A 17789-nucleotide genomic window follows, 5' to 3' on the forward strand; every position below is an offset into this window, starting at 1 on the left:
AAATCAATGTTGAAAACAACATTGTTAGTTCATGTATATAACTAATGAAACCCTAATATAAAATGTTAATTTCTGTGTGTCTCAATCACTTTATAATAGTGATAGACCGATACAGATGTTTTTATAATCGATACCAATTATTTGCACGTTTATGTGCCCGATAACCGATATGCGGAAACTATATTTATTTACTGTTATAAAGTAAATAAATGACTGAGTGAAGTAAGAACATACTTCACTTTGTTTTTTTCTCTTTTCATAAGACTATCGATGAGCAAAGACAGCAGAGAGAGAATTAAATTAGCTTTTATTTCCAACATGCGTATTATTTAATTCAGGCAAAATCTTTATTAGGACAGGACTTAATGGATTATTTAACATGGCTCTAAGAAATAAAGACCAACTCATGGAGTCAAGCTGCATAAACTACATATCAGGCATTTATATAATGCATCTAATTTGTGCATAACTGGCTGTTATGTTAAATAAAGTTTACTAACTACAGCAAATCAAGTACTTGCACACTGTTGTTGTGGTCTCGTCTCCCCTCAGACGTGCTTGATCCAGTGTGTTGATCCAGTACACAATTCTCAAAACACCCAGCAGATGCCGGCATTTATCGGTGAATCTGACATTACAAAACCGATACCCGATTTTGGTAAAATGCTTAAATATCGGGGAAATATCGGTAAACCAATATATCGGTCGATCTCTACTTTATAAGTCTGATTAAATATCTTGCCATGTATAGAAAAATAAAGGAAAGAAATAATCTATTTTTCAGTACAGTTGCTGCCTTTGGCATGTGTTCCTCGTGCACGTGGACACCCAAAACATCCATCCAACCAAATATGATGCACTGAGATTGTGTGCAAATATGCCCACGTGCTGCGATGGGTTAATCAATTTAATTTTCTAATTAACTGCATCTATGACAGTATGAGGAGTATCAGGAGCAGCTTTTTAATGTGATTGCCAGGTTTTGTCTTTACGTGTGTGTTCCACAATGTGCTAATATCCTCTCCCAAAGCTAGTCTCTCTGCTCTACAAATTGGACACTTTGTTAAATGAGAGCATAGCGCAGGTCTGCAGGGGTTTTATGTGGGTCACTGTAGACTAGGAATGGAGGATATGTTGTTTCTCTCAGATACTCTGACTTGGCAAAAGCTGCAACATGCCCGATCACATTAACAAAATGAATTATTTTTTTAGACCCCCTTAAATTAGTTGATGGTAGATGCACTCTTATAGATGCCCAAAAGGGTAATTTGCTTTTGTATGAGTTATGAGCTTTGAGGTACGGGTTCAAATTAATGAACCTCCACACACACATTAAATAACTATACCCTCAATCTCTCCTATTATAACCTGATAGGTTGATAGCAGTAACATTAGTGATTGACAGCAAAAATAACTCATGAAGCATGCACCTCATGCATCACACGTCAGCGATGTGACTGAAAAGGAGTTATGGATTGTGCTTCCATAAACCAACGTCAGCACACAGTCGCCAAATTTTCAAAATTCAGTTTTGAGTCCTAAGAATTTAGGGAAATCTAAGAAACCCTTTTCATTTTACAGAATGAGTTCAATCAATCACTTTCAAACCGAACTTTGTTTGATCAACCCACTGAGCGCTCAAAACATGACTGACAATCTCATTCTGTTCTCAACTCATCAGCAAGATTCTCTGGAGAAATGCTGATAAAACGGTGCAGAAAATTACAATCCTGCAGAGACTGTGTGTGTCTTAGAGAATACAGTTGGATATGGGTTGGTACCAGAGGGATGAGTGAGTCAGTACTGGTATTGGAGGGGTACTGCAGAATTTTTGTGATCACTGCTGCATGTGAGCAGAGCAGCATGTGTTTCTGCAGAGACCCCACGAGCACACATATTTACTTCTGGTACAAAAAAGTAGCATTTCCCTCTATCCTCTTATTATGTACTCAATCTACTTGCTTTTTGCTCATCTGTCTGCCTGGTCTTTATCTGCAAAAACATCCACTGATATACAATTAATCCATAATGTCTCCAATGACTAAACTGTCAAATGGTCAACTGATATGGATTTTTGATATTAGTGCCAATATCTTGACAGCCATTTGTCGATATAATTGCAATAGGCCTACCTATAGTTATAATAATGAGATGTTTACTGAATTGCTGAAACTACACATACTTGTAGACAATATTTAGTCAAAATCCACAAAATAAATTGATATGTTCTGATACATGAAATGACATGGATAATTCAGCCAAGCAGACAAAGATATAAACTCAAAACTGACAAATTGTCACAAAAAGGCCAATCTTGAACAATCACTCATTACCTGTTTGTCACATTTACATACTTTCCAAAACATCCGAATCTAAATGTTTTTATTACTGCCTACCAATGTTATCAATATTACATTTATGAATGAACATCGTCACATCACACACTTTCCAAAACATCCAAATCTACATTTTATTATTACTGCCTACCAGTGTTATCAATATTACATTTATGAATGAACATTGACTACATCTTTATTATCAAAAAACAATTATCTAAAAAAAGATATAACTATGGAGTACAATAATTGAGAATGCATATTCAAATCCATTTTTGCTGTTTGAGAATAAGTTGCAAAACAGATTCGCCTAGTTGATTTTATGAGGTGAGCATAAAGCCTGGAGTCAGCATAATCTTTGGACAGTAAATCAAAGAGCAAGTATGCTGTTTAGCCTGGCACTGATGTTGATTACTCAGACTATGGAAATTTCCATACGGAAATGCAAATTGTAAAAGCCGAGAATAGGCCAAAACGTTTTGAGATTTTTAATTAGAATGCTAAGGGAACAATAAGAACATATGGGGGATAATAAATTGTTAAGTGCAAACTTAAACCTCAAAATAGCTTATTGCTATTTATTCAGGAAGTATTTGGCTGTTACTGCCGGAATGTTTAACAAATTGTCTTTAGCTGCTCTGCCAAAGCAGCAGACTGCAAAAGACCCAAAAAGCTGTTAAGCAATGTATAGAGAGTCTGCGGAATTTGACAAGGCTAATGAAGATGAAGGAAAACTTGAACATTTCTCTCTTTACTCTTAGGTTACCTATTTACATTTGACTTATTTGGACCTTGTAACGACATACAAGAGGAAGGTAGATTTAATAAATAAATAAATAAACAGGCTTTTGTGATTTAAGTTATATTTTACCAGCAGAAGAAACTTTTCTAGTCATGCATGATTTGAGTTCTAAAGGATTTTCATCATCAATTTATTCAGAAATCGCAATATCTAGTTGATAAACTGAGCAGAGCACTGAAGAAAAAAAATTTCATCACTCAAGACTTTTTGACTTAAGGCACTTTCCCTGTGAAATTCATTCTGTGTGGTTGTTTCCAGAGCTTTCCATTCAGATTATGTGCGTTAAATTAGATATAAGGGTCGATATTATCCTCTTCACAACATGGCATGATCTAATCTCATCTCATTACACTCCTCCTGTCCTTCTCACACTTTGTCTCAAACATTCTCTCCATCACATCTCTCATCTTCACTCTACTCTTCAAGGATGCAGCATGGAATTTTTCAAGCAGAAAGCAGCAATATATGCGACCAGTTACGACGAAAGAGCTCCGGACACAAAGAGGAAGCAGAAGTGGAAAAATAACAGCTGACACAGAGACGCACACAAACAAACTTCAACACAACACCTGCACCGGCAATTGAACAGGAGGCACATTTAACAAAGTCGACACGTAGCCGTTCACCTGTATTTACTGTCTGTCACACTGTTTTTCTGCATACACATGCTTCCTTTATATCAAAACATGTTTATCCAAAGCAACACTCACACAAGCATGACACAACAATAACACTGAGCATATAAAATCTGACCTTAAAGTGAAACTGGATACTTTGCATTCTGTATAGATGAAAGAAAGGTTTTGTTTAAATATTAAGATACATTCTCCTATGGCAGTTTACTGTGCAGAAACAACTACCGTATTTTCCGGACTATAAGTCGCACTTCTTTTCATAGTTTGGCTGGTCCTGCACCTTACAGTCAGGTGCGACTTATTTAACAAAATTAATTTGACATTAACCAAGAGAAAGGAACCAAGAGAAAACATTAGAGGGAGAGGGAGTGCTATGTTTTCAGGGGTAGGCTACAGGAGCACTGAGCAGCAGCGGTTCTAAATATATGTGACTAAAGCCGCCTTTCCACTGTCTCCACTTGACAAACGAAAAGCAACAGACCGGAAGTCATTAATTTCCAATGGAAAGTAGTGTGGGAGCTGCGTGGAGTTCCGTGTATGTGGAAATTTCGGATCCGATTTGAGCTTCAGATGCGTTCAAATATTTGAACTTCTGAGGCTAGACCAAATGCGACAGCCCGACCGGATGTGATGTATTCTAACCAAAACTAACTAACTGAGGTCAAAATTACCTATATGTTGTTCACTTTAAAGGAACACTCCGACTTTTTGGGACTTTAGCTTATTCACAGTATCCCCCAGAGTTAGATAAGTCCATACATACCCTTTTCATTTCTGTGCATTCTGTAAGTGTTATTTGACGCACCCACTGCTAGCCTAGCTTAGCACAAAGACTGGATGTAAATGGATAATGGTAGCATAGTAATCCCAATAAGTGACAAAATAAAGCAAACATTTTCCTATTTACATGTTGTGATCTGTATAGTCACAGCGTGTACAAATAACAAGGCTATATGAGATAGAGACCATTTTTAATCATATAAATACTGGGAACTATATTCTCACTAGGCGTAGGAGCAAAGCTATTGGGCACTAATTTTGATTGATTGTTTTGAAAAATAAAGTGAAAGTCTTGACATTTCCCAGGTATGGTAACCCATAGCAGGAATTGGTGCTCTGCATTTAACCCATTTAAGTTTACACAAACAGCAGTGAGTAGGGAAAACACACAGTGAACACACACCCGGAGCAGTGGGCAACTATTTCCTCCAGTGACGGGGAGCAATTGGGGGTTTAGTGCCTTGCTTAAGGGCACTTCATGGGTACTGAGGGTGCGCTGTTTATTCACTTTCCCCACCTACAACTCCTGCCGGCACTGAGACTCGAACCTGCGACCTTCGTGTTACAAGTCCAACTCTCTAACCATTAGGTCACAGCTGCCCCATAAAACCCACTCACTATAGCCCTTTTCACACTGCCATTCCGGCAAATACACGGGAAAAGTGTTCCGGCAATTGTTCCCGGGTCGCTAGATTGTGCACTTTAACACTGCCAGTGATTACCCGGGATATGTATGTGCTTTCACACACAACCCGTAAAGATCCCGTAACGACACGTGACATCAGGGCGTGACGTGTAATGTAAGAGTCGAAAACGTTAGGCATGTTATACTTTCACTGAAGCAAACGAACAATCTCTGCGTCAGCGCGGAAAGTGAGGAACTAACTGATCTCTGCTTCATTACAGTTTGCACATATTTATTCATCGCGAACGCAATAACACGCGTCATCACTTCGACACGGCATTAGATCTGGCTTTTGTTTACACAGCGCTCGTCCAGGGTCGAACCCCGCAATGTTACTAGGTCCAGACCCGGGTTCAATGCTGGAATCAATCCCGGGACGTGGTTGCTTTCACACAGAAAGCGACCCGGCAATGTTCCGGCAATATGCTGGGTCCGACGTGCAGTGTGAAAGGGGCTTATATAAATCCAATTGGATTCGTCTAAGAGAAGAAAGTTTTGGGTGAACTTTCCCTTTAAGTGTATTCAGACAGATTGATAAATGATTGACAGCACTCGGCGCCTGGTCGGAAAATGTCCTGCCTCTTACCAAAGCTGCCTGCTGCGAGCTTCAGTTTAAATACTGCATCAGAATCAAATCAATTTGAGCGTGATTTAAACCCAGATGATTGTAACCACTCTAAGCTCGTCTGTCTTGGGAACACTAAGTGCATATTCAACATATTCCTATTCACTTTAAATTTGCTTCACCAGATTGAGTCAGCATCCTCTAAATGGCCTTAAACGGACAAATCATATAGACTAGTGGTTCCAAACCAAGTTCCTGGAGGCCCCCCAACACTGCATGTTTTCCATGACACCTTAATCAAACACACCTGATTCAGATCATTAGCTCATTACTAGAGACTCCAAGACCTGAACTGAGTGTGTCAGATGGACAGATGCAAAATGTGCAGTGTTATGGGGCCTCCAGGAACGCGGTTGGGAAGCACTGATATAGACAATGGCAAAAACATAAACAAACGTTACTGCGCATACACGCTTTTGTGGCCCTAACTTGACTTCCGGTAGACTTCCAAATAGAACCAATAACAACAACCAAGTTGTCCCTCTAGAGTAGATTTTTTTTGATAAGCAAAATATGTTTGCTACTTATCAGACTTACTGAAAATGCTAATTCATTGTCTGCCAACAGGAGGTGCTTTAAAGCAGTTTCCCCAGCAACTGCTGTACAGCACTGAGCTCACAAACGCTGCTTTATCAGGCATATAACAAATAAGATTAAATTAAAATGACACTGAAAATTGTATATGCTAATTAAAAATAGTCTTCCTTCCAAAATAAAGTGATATAAAAACACCCGCGCCTCGTTTTGATTTTTAAACTTGCAGTAACTTAAGTGCTCATGTTTATTCAAGGAGCCTTTTGGAAAATTGTCAGTTTTGAAATTATTAGCACCAAAAATAAATAAATGAATGGGAAACATATTCCCCAGCACTACCCAACTAGTTGAGCCCAACTTCAGTCTATTCATCACTTTAACTGCTTTTGTAGACAACGAAATAGCCAGACAGATAAACAAACAGACCATAAGTTAACTTAGGGCCAGGCGCGTGTGTCTGATGAAACGGTAAATTCTGAAATTCATTCTGCATCCTCCTGCCAATGTTATCATAAAGTATGTGTGTCCGTATAGTGTCACGCAGTGCTGACGCTGCCGTTTTGACAGTTTGTTGTTCAGTGTACACAGTGTAATTGTGCAGGCGTGGCTGTGATTGGACTGTCATTGCACCTCAGGGGTGACTGGTGTTTGTGACGTCTGTACAAAAGCGAGAAGTGACGCAGTTTCAGCTGAGAACGTGGAAGCGTGATTCAGACTGCAACTGAGCTGCAGTCCAACAGATAAAACTGAGTTCCCACACAGACGGCCGCTCGTATAATCACTAGATCTCTTACCTGGACAATGTGTTTGTGTGCGTGTTGTTATAAAGATGACAGCTGGGTGATGATATTCAGCCCTGTTGCTGCAGCAGTCATCATTCCACTCCTCCATCTGCACATCACTCCTCCTCTCTGATATTCTTTAATATCTTATGCTTGGCCAGCCCCAGTAAAACAAAAAAAATATTTTTATAGGACACAATAACACTCCAAAGAACCCGAGGTGCCACACTTCACACACAAAACATTAAATTCCATCCTATATAAACCTCAGGCAGTGTGTCCAGGCTTCATGCATAAGAGAGTGAATGTTATTGAGTTATTGACCTTTTGTATGGATCACAGTCTGTTACATAATGTTTAGCACTGACCTACTAAGACTAAAAGTAAAGAACAATTTCAGGTTTATCTGTATATATTGCATTTTACAACACGTATTCTTTCAAAGTAGCTTCACAGAAAATGTATGTTTCAATGTTACAATCAAGAATTGCTCTGTTATTTGTCAAAGATGTATAGAAGCTTGTTTCCACCACTGAATAAAAAATAAACAAGCCAATTGTGACTATTTCAGATTTTTTTTTTCCCTCGCAAGTCTGAGTTTACATTCGCATAATAAAGTCAAAACTGCATCAAATAAACTACTAGTTTTTTTAGCACACTGATGTGCAGTTGCAAGGCAGATCTTGTAAATTTCCTCATACTTTAGTGGAGATGCACAATATAGGTATACTGCATTGGATGTTCTGATATTGAAATCTTTGTACATTAACATGGTTGATTTTGGACATTTAATAGTGCATGCTTATTTCCCTTGTGCCATCATCTAAAAGTCACTTAAAATTAATCTTTAAAACACTAACAATTTAAAAACAGTGTTAAATGTATTTTTTTTAGCAAATCTTAAAATATTGCTTTTGTTGAATTTCAAATTCACTTATAACTTTTTAAACAATCTATTTTAGTGTACAACCATTTAAATACAACTTTGTTGATAATTGGTCATAACATTTGCTTATTATCAAGTTTTAAAATCAGTATGTCCTTAAAACCAAGTCAAAAGAGCCTACAGTATGTCCACATCCAAAGATAGCATCTGTGCACTGACACACACATAATGAAGTCCCTGTAGTGTGAGATGATGAAATTCTCATTACTGTGGTTGAAGCTCAACAACAACATTAATCACTGACTTCTTGTGTGGTAACAAATTACAGAAGATTTCACTGGAGCTCATTAGGCCCACTAATTCCCCCCTCTCACACATCACAGTTAATGCAGGGCACAGAAATCTGCAGTTTCGTCAATAGAAGCAGAACATCTCTTGGAACACCATGCAAATTGTGAGAAAAATAGCGATTATATTAGCTATTACAGCTCTAAACATAGATTGTGTAATCAGCACAAGTGAGTGCATGAGGACATTTCAGATCAGGTGTTTAATAGTCCTCACTATTCTGTCTGTCATCATTCAAGGCTCCCCAGACTGTCTGTGTGTACTAAGTGTGTGTAAACGAGTGTATGTGTGTGTGTGGAGGAACTGGAAATGGTAGCTAAAACTGGATGACGTTCCACAAAGGTTAATGGATCTAATTCCTGCATGAGAATCAGAATCAAATGATACGCAAGATTCTCAGCCAACATATTCCAATGCACGCGCAAACACACACATCAGTAATCAAGTAAGATGTATGGAAATGTGTTGTACCGTGTGTGTAATGAAGCTGCTGATCCTCATTAGCATATTTGTCATGACGGTGGAGCTGAGATGCCATGATTCCTGCTGCCGAGAGACAGAGTATCTCTCTTATATAACCACCCATGCAAAGACATACTCAAAAGCATACACTTAGGTCAGGGAAACTCTAGCTAATGGGTCTCCTTTCCCCACATAATAGGTTCATAGTGCAGAGAGATCAAATGACATTCAATAAACATCTGGACCTATCATCGATAATAATAACCTTACAGAAATAAGCAGCTTATTTTACATCCACATCATTTTGCATTATGCTATTGCATAAAAGGGATGTTTGCAAATTACGAAATTTTTCAGACATTTTTGTCCATTCACATTTTCTCTAGAATGAGAAACTCCTAGTACATATTTTCAAATACAAAATTTTCAGCAGTCATTACAGTACTCCATTCTTCTGTATCACATGATCCTTCAGAAATGAATTTAATACACTGATTTGGTTCTCAACAAACATTAATCACTTAGTCAATAATAAATGTTTAATTAATGTTTAAAAAATTATGTAAAAAATTTTTTTTGCTGTCAAATAGTTTTGTGATGCATTATTTCAGGATTCTCTGATGAATCGAAAATTCAATAGAATAGTATTTATTTGAAGATGTTTGCAACATTATAAACATCTTTACTGTCACAGTCATCTTTACTGAAGTATATTCATTTTTTATATATTTTTTAATTTTACAAACCCCAAACTTTTGTTTATTGAATGAATATGTGAATGTTTGAATGCAACCTTCTATGGATCAAATATGGAACTACTATTTAATTTATCTAAGGATGTAATGAGCCTCCCTTTGAAGGGAACAATATGCTTAAAATGTGATATGATCACTCAAAGTGCCCTTGTAAATTTAAGATATTACAAACAAGGATTTTGTTTGTTGAAAGACAATCAATTTTATAGCGGTCTTGATGAATAAGTGGGAGAGCACAAGATAACCTAGAATTAACAAGCATGCAGGGGTCATGCAGACGTCCTGTGGAAACTCCACAGACTCCAAGACGCACAAACATTCTTTGCACATTACGCTAAGCTAAAAGAGAAACCACCTGATACTCCATTTGCTATTGTGAATAAACTGTCTCCATGACAACAGTTGCATTCCAGTAACATAATCTATGATAAATAAGAAGTTAAATACATTCCAATGGTGGCTCGCTAGGTAATGTAATTTTTCAGACACACAAGCCCTAATATTGACTAAGGTGGCCTAAAATTATTTTTTGCCCTCACATGTGAGATGGATTTTTTTTTTTTTTGGACTGTAAAAAATAAATAAATAAATAAATAAAATAAATCACACCGAATATGAATTTTAAATTACAATCTCTGCCAGTTCCATACGTAAAAGTAATTCTGATATCAAAAATCTTGCCTTAATGGCCTACTTGGTATGAATAATAATTTATGTAATTCCACTACAGAAAGTATTGCACAGAATTTGCACAAAATACTGGTCGTGTCTACTAGGAGTGTCACCAGTTTAGAACAGTGTCTGATAAGGCCCACATTTAAGAGTCATGAACAACCTCTAACAGACATAAGCTTCTGTTGGCAAAGCAAAATATCTCTTACACGGAAGGACATCCCTCTAACACTTCTTGCAGAGCTAAGATTTATGTGCAAACAAGTTTGACTTTGTTTTGGTAACACGTGCAGAGTCAGACATTCAAATACTTCTGCCAAACTCGTGCATGGGTCAGATCAAACCACTGACAGTTGATCTATATCATCTACTGTAACACAGTAAATCAAGCCCAGAGCATCACATTCTGGAGTATAAGTTAACCAACAAGACCAGAAAGAACAGAGCAATGACACCGTAGTCACAAGTGAAAGTTGTATGTGATGGATAGCGACAGATAGCACCTGTTAATATTAGCTGTATTATTTTTACTCAATATCCTGTTAATCTTGAGTACCTATAGAGTAGTACTGCATCCTTCATAACTCCAAAAAGTCTTTAGTTTTATTATATTCATAAGAGAAAGATAATCTGTACCGATTTTTCCCGGAAAAACACGACCGGCTGGAGGCGTGACATGTGGAAAAAGAAAATCACGAGCGCGAGTAGGCTTTTGCGTTGAGAGCGTTTGGAAGCTGTGACATTACCGTGAGGAAAAAAACATCCAAAACAAACCATGGCTAACAGTCAGATTCAGCGCATATTTATATTGTATATTTATGATCCAGAATCAGATCCAGAGGCTGAAATTTAACAAGAGCAGCATCAGCAACGACGTCTCTATGTGGTATTTACTGAAACTGTATATATTTGCTTAGCAGTTTTGGAAAATGACTAAGTTCCACTTTATGTCGTCTTTTTTTTTTTTTTTTAAGCTGTACATGTGTACATGTGGAAAGTGCTTACGCGCCGATAGCTAAGCTGTACATGTGTGCATGTGGAAAGTGCTTACGCGCCGATAGCTAAGTTATTAACACAGAGATATTTGAAGCAGTTTTACTCACCTCCCTCCATTGATGCTCTGTAAAAATAAACTCCATCCACTGGTCCCTTAATGCTGTTTTTTGGTAATCTGTGCAGGGTTGTCTTGCCCTGGCAACCAAAAACACACTTCTTTTGTGACATTTCACGACGCTCTCGCTCTGATCAGTGAATGTCTGTGCTCAGCCTCGCCTCTCATTATACATAACGATGGCCCCGTGGCCCATCCCGTTGAGAAGGGACCTTCTCTTGCAGGCGAAAGGCATGAGCTGTGGACCCTTCATGTCTGGTGCCTCAACTGGAGTCTGGTAGGCTCCCGGTGAGGGTAAGTAACACCATTCTTGAGGCAAGAGCGCCGTCTACGAGATGGCTCTGTGTCCAGAAATGTATGTGTTTGCTTTCGTTTAAGCAAGTGGGTGACTTGCAAGCACTGTCATTCAGCGCTTGCTTTGTGTCTTGAGTTTGGGCTTAATGACTGTAAGGTCTCACTGGATTGTTCATGCTATAGCTTTGGCTTACGCATCTGAAGGATTGGAATGCTCTGTTGGTGTGAGAGTCCACTCCACAAGGGGAATGACCTCCTCATGGGTGTGGTCCGGCAGGATATCTATCAGTGACATCTCTGTGGTCGCCGGCTGGTCCACTTTTGCCAGATTCTACAAATTAGACATCCCCCGCCCTGCAGGCACGGGTTTTATCTGTCTAACCTCCCTTGTGGGAAGTAGTTTCTCAAGCCCTCAGCTAAGCTCAGGGCAAGATAATGTCCAGGTCCCTTAGGGCCCTTATTATTGCTTTAACACTGGGCTCGCAGAGCAGCATGTGATTAGTGCTCCAAGTTCCCTTATCTCAGGGAACCTAGGTTAAGTCAAGTAACCGAAAGCTATTCAATCGATATCTTCTCCAGCAATGCTGTTAGATATATATAGAAATATGTTTACTTTATTACTGGAAAAGTGTTTGATGATCCATTAAGCATATGCACAAACAAACCATACACAAACTTTAATAGAGTTTGGCATTTCCTATAATGTGCTTGTGTGACTGCTGTAACATTTCTCTACAGGCTACAGTTTGTTTGAATTCGAAAGGTGGATCTAATGTGATGAAAGGGCTTTCATTTAGTTGGATGTTTTGCTGAAATACCGGACTCATTCAACAACACTGTCAGTAAGAGGGATTAAAAAAGTCTGCAATGTGAGAACTACCGGAAACTACCCTCTTTTTTCCAGTTAAAATATGAATGCCAGCTCTTGTTGAGTCAACAACACTGCCTGGCATCCAGTGGTATGCTCATTATTGCCTGAGAGCACCATTAAAAGTGTGATGCTGAGCCTCAAAATAAATTGAGTTTGGCTGCCTTTGGGCAATCTTCAGGGAAAGCTAAATATAGAGCATGATTTATCTCACTTCCCATTAAGTGTTTCAAATACATTTTGGCTGTTATTTGGGAATATAAAAAAACGATATTGTAACATATAAGTTTCCTTAACATTCTTAACATTTCAGATTTTTAATGATGCTTTACTAATATATATAAGCCATTTACTTAGCTGATCAATGAAAGCAGTGCCAAACACACATGAGCTACATTTCGGTATTCCTTGAAATGCAGACACAGAGAGAAAGAGCAGGAATGGAAGAACAGGATGAGTTGCTGATCACTTTTGCTAACACCATTACTTCAATTACCTCCACTTCCTGAGGCTGTGTCTACGCAAAGACAATAGCTCATGACACAAAAGTATAGCCTAACATGAACCACGTTCCTTAGCTATGGCAGCTGCTATGGTAAATCACCAAATCCCGCTATTCTTAGGTCAGCCATCTACAGTATCAGTGCTGAAAACATTTGTTTGGTTGTATGTAGAGCACGTTAAGACAGATGGCCCCTGCAGTCAGTCTGGATCCCTGCCAGTGAAGACATTCTAATTCAGACAAGGCATCAAATAAAGAGGGCCTGGACATGCTCACACACACAAAATACAAAAACAGCAGGGGGACAGGTGACCTTGATGTGCATTAAATCACACTGATACACACAAGGACAAACCACTAAATTTTCATATGACTGTTAGTAAAAGATAAATAAAAAAAACTGTAAAGAAAGTCATATGGTACTCCCTAAATGAAAAGACAAAGTACATTTTTGCAACCATTACTGTACCGTAGAAATTATTTTCTTTACTGTATTATAGTAATTAACATTGATTACATTGAATATTTCACCAAAAGTTACAATTTGCTGAAATCATGAACAATACGGTTTGAAGCTAAAAACACTTTTAATGATGGATTTGTTTCTTACAGACATGCAGCAGCTTTTCACTACACAATACAATAATTGATGCACTAAAGTCATGTGGATTACTATTGGATCAATAATGTTTTTATCAACTGTTTGAACTCTCATCATGATGACACCCATTCACTGCAGAGGATCTATTGGTGAGCAAGTGATGTAATGCAAAATTTCTTCTAAAGTAGAAAAAGCTCATTTTAGAAGGCCTGAGAGTTTCCTCAAATTAGAATTTTTGTTGAATTATTTCTTCAAAATGTGATTTTCTTTTTTTTTTGGGGGGGGGGGGGGGTGATTAACTCATGAAAATTATGGAAAATACAAAGAAAAAATTATAATAATTTAAAGAAAATAATAATAATAAGAAAAACATATTTTTTATTTGATTTTGCTGATAAAACAATATCCCCATTTCTTCATGTGATTCACACAGAAGTAATTTCAAGCACTGTGAGACTAGACAGACCTGTCATTAGAATATGCTTCTGCAAGACTAAAGGACAGTCTTTATCTCCGTCTCGCAGTCCTGTCAGCATCTTTTCATGTGTTATTATGCGTGTTCTGTCTGAGCTCATCTCTGTCATGCTCTCCGCCCTACAAAACATGTCTGGCCGGTCAACAAAATTTTGGTTTGTAAGGAGTATCTGCTTCTTAAAGGGATAGTTCACCCAAAAAATGAAAATTAAGTCATCATTTACTCACTCTTGTGTTGTTCTAATGCTTTATGCCTGTCATAAGGAGATTTCTTTTTAATTTTATTTTAATTTTTATAAATGTCCTACACGTGCTTGTCCATTTGATGGCAGTGTATGGAGATCAGCATCATTTAAATGACGCAAAAGTATCACAGATTGGTCCAATACGACACGTGACGTATATTCAAAATACTTGGGGGATAAACGATAGGGTTTGAAAGCAAACAAAAATGTAACATTAATTTACTACTACCCTGACCTTGGCCATTGGTCTCCGTGCATGACTGCGTTTCATGAGACTCTTTTAGCACAGCATTCCGACTCACCCAGGAAAAGCATACAAATTGTGAAAAATTAAGATTTCAGTCCCTCCAGGATTTCACGATCGCTGGATTTATTGCAAAATCAAGCAAACTAAGCAATTTTCACTCTCATTCTCAAATCGGACGCGTCCGAAAGAAACGATTCTCGGTTCAGTGTACTGGTGATTTGAAATACGATGCAATTCCGAAAACACTCTCTTCCTGCATGAGAACATCCAACAATGCCTTAATTAAAATAGCCAAAAACATCGCTTTTAATGAGAAGTCAGTTAAGGACTGGACAATGAAACTGGAGAAATTTACAGATGAAAGCAGTTCTCCTGGAACATACTGTCCACACTGAGAAATAAACTACAATATATTTCATTTAATTGTGTCCTGCATTCTCCTAACAACCAAAATTCCTTATGTAGACACCAAACACTATATCTAGAAGATGGGACATTAGAGAACAGAAACATGGAAGTAGAACCCGATCCACGTGTTAAATTAATGGTTCATGGGGTTCAGTGACCTCCAGAGATTATGAGTAAAAATAAATTAGGAAGCAGCTTCAATAAGAAAAAAGGAATATATTACAGAATGTCAAATACGAGAGCGTGACTGACAAGAATGTAATGATCGATTTAACAAGAACTGTTAAGATAAAGTTGTTTGAAGATGATATTAAAAGATGTTATAGTTGAAGAGGTTTCTGTGTATTTGGTATGTGTGTGATAGAGACTCCGTGGAGATGAAGCGGTAGCTTTGGGATTTGGCTGACTGGTCTTTAGTTACGCAATATCAGTTCCCAAAATGTGTGTGCTAAATGTGAATCATTAGACTCTAAAGAAATGTTTGCACGTGTTGCCCAGGGGGGTCAGTTCTATAAAAAGTGAAACTACACTGACACAATACAAATATTAGATCTATCTTGTAAAGGTCACTATTCTGATGAACTATAATGATGCATTTCACAGAACTGATCCAATTCAAAGATTATCATCACAATAACATCAGAGACAACATATACATATACAGTGGGGATCGAAAGTTTGGGCATCCCTTGCAGAATCTGTGAAAAGATGAGTAATTTTCAAAAAATAAGAGAGATCATACTAAATGCATGTTATTTTTTATTTAGTACTGTCCTGAGTAAGATTTTGTACATAAAAGATATTAACATTTAGTCCACAAGACAAAAGAATTGCTGAAATTATTAAAATAACCCCACTCAAAAGTTTGGGAACCCTTGGTTCTTAATACTGTGTTCTGTTACCTGATGATCTACGACTGTCTTTCTGTTTTGTGATGGTTGTGCATGAGTCCCTTGTTTGTTCTGAACAGTTAAACTGAGCAGCGTTCTTCAGAAAATCTTTAAGGTCCTGCAGATTCTGCAGTTTTCCAGCATCTTTGCATATTTGAACCCTTTCCAGCAGTGACTGTATGATTTTGAGATGCATCTTTTCAGACTGAGGACTTTTGAGGGACTCAAACAACTATTTAAAAAGATTCAAACATTCACTGATGCTCCAGAAGGAAACAAGATGCATTAAGAGCTGGGGGGTGAAAACTTTTGGAATTTGAAGATCAATGTAAATTGTACTTAATTTGTGTACCGGGAAACATACAAGTATCTTCAGTTGCTAACGAAGGGCAGAACTAAATGGAAAACAATTATATTTCAACAAAATAAGAAAAATTTGTCCATCTTCATCGTGTTCAAAAGTTTTCACCCCCCAGTTCTTAATGCATCTTGTTTCCTTCTGGAGCATCAGTGAATGTTTGAATCTTTTTAAATAGTTGTGTTTGAGTCCCTCAAATGTCCTCAGTCTGAAAAGATGCATCTCAAAATCATACAGTCACTGCTGGAAAGGGTTCAAATATGCAAAGATGCTGGAAAACTGAAGAATCTGCAGGACCTTCAATATTTTTCTGAAGAACGCTGCTCAGTTTAACTGTTCAGAACAAACAAGGGACTCTTGCACAAACCATCACAAAACAGAAAGACAGTCCTGGATCATCAGGTAACAGCACAAAGTATTAAGAACCAAGGGTTCCCAAACTTTTGAGTGGGGTTATTTTAATAATTTCAGCAATTATTTTGTCTTGTGGACTAAATGTTAATATCTTTTATGTACAATATCTTACTCAGGACAGTACTCAATAAAAAATAACATGCATTTAGTATGATCTCTCTTATTTTTTGAAAATTACTCATATTTTCACAGATTCTGCAAGGGATGCCCAAACTTTCGATCCCCACTGTATATGTACATAATGAAAACTGAAGAAAATAATGGAATTTAAAAAATAGTTCACCCAAAAATGAAAATTTGCTTTAAATTTACTCACAAATATATAGTATTACATTTTGTATTTTGGTAGAGTCAAAGGTTTAAGTTAAAACACGTTAAGTCAGTCAATGTACTGTTTGAGTGCATGCATTACTCCGGGATATTGGTTTGTTTGAACTAGGGCTGCACGTTCTCAAGTTTTTCATTAACCGTTAACCGAGGCCCTTAGCGGTTAATACTCGGTTAACCATAGTGTGCCATAGTAACCATAACCATAGTAATTTCCGGACATTGGCCGAAAAAAAAAAAAAGGAATGTCCGACAAAATTTAATCTCTCTGGTCAAATTGTCCTATTAAAACTGCCTAATAATGCCGCCCATTAACACAATCTGAATTTGAGAATAAGCCTAAAATGTATAAGGCAAAAGGTAACAAGCAGACTCCGCGGCCGCCTCGCTAAGGCTATGACTATGTTTGACACGTACAATATTTGAAAATCGATAATTATTTATTTATTTATTTAAATTACATTTATATCTGAATTTATGTCAACCTATAGACTTTCAAATATAAAAAAAAGTCATGAATTAATATGTATTTTTGTACAAAATGACATATAAACATATTTTCCTATTATACTTTGCCTGGAAACGCTTCCAACAAGGCGTCGGTTCTATTTCTAGCATGCACGCGTCGAGCCGCCCCTGAGCCGCGCGTCTCACGCAGGCAGTCGGCAAGCTCTAACCTGTTAACATGGGAACCGAATTAAAAACAGACACGCCACGCAGCTGAGATGCTTTCGCCACGCATCCAGTG

General features: G+C 37.7%; 1 protein-coding gene across 2 annotated transcripts in view; it reads right to left on the reverse strand.

Moving 5' to 3' along the window:
• LOC128015759 (inositol hexakisphosphate kinase 2-like) overlaps positions 1–17789 on the reverse strand; it is a 37200-nt gene that overhangs the window by 17890 nt on the left and 1521 nt on the right. The window contains exon 1 of one of the 2 annotated variants that reach the window (XM_052599858.1): positions 7192–7340. The exons of the other annotated variant lie outside the window; for it this stretch is intronic. The gene's annotated coding sequence lies outside the window, so the exon portion shown is untranslated. Of the gene's footprint in view, positions 1–7191; positions 7341–17789 lie in introns of those variants that run through there. 2 annotated transcript variants of the gene reach the window in all.

Source organism: Carassius gibelio, chromosome A6, assembly GCF_023724105.1.
Source record: "Carassius gibelio isolate Cgi1373 ecotype wild population from Czech Republic chromosome A6, carGib1.2-hapl.c, whole genome shotgun sequence".
Classification (NCBI taxonomy): Eukaryota; Metazoa; Chordata; class Actinopteri; order Cypriniformes; family Cyprinidae; genus Carassius; species Carassius gibelio.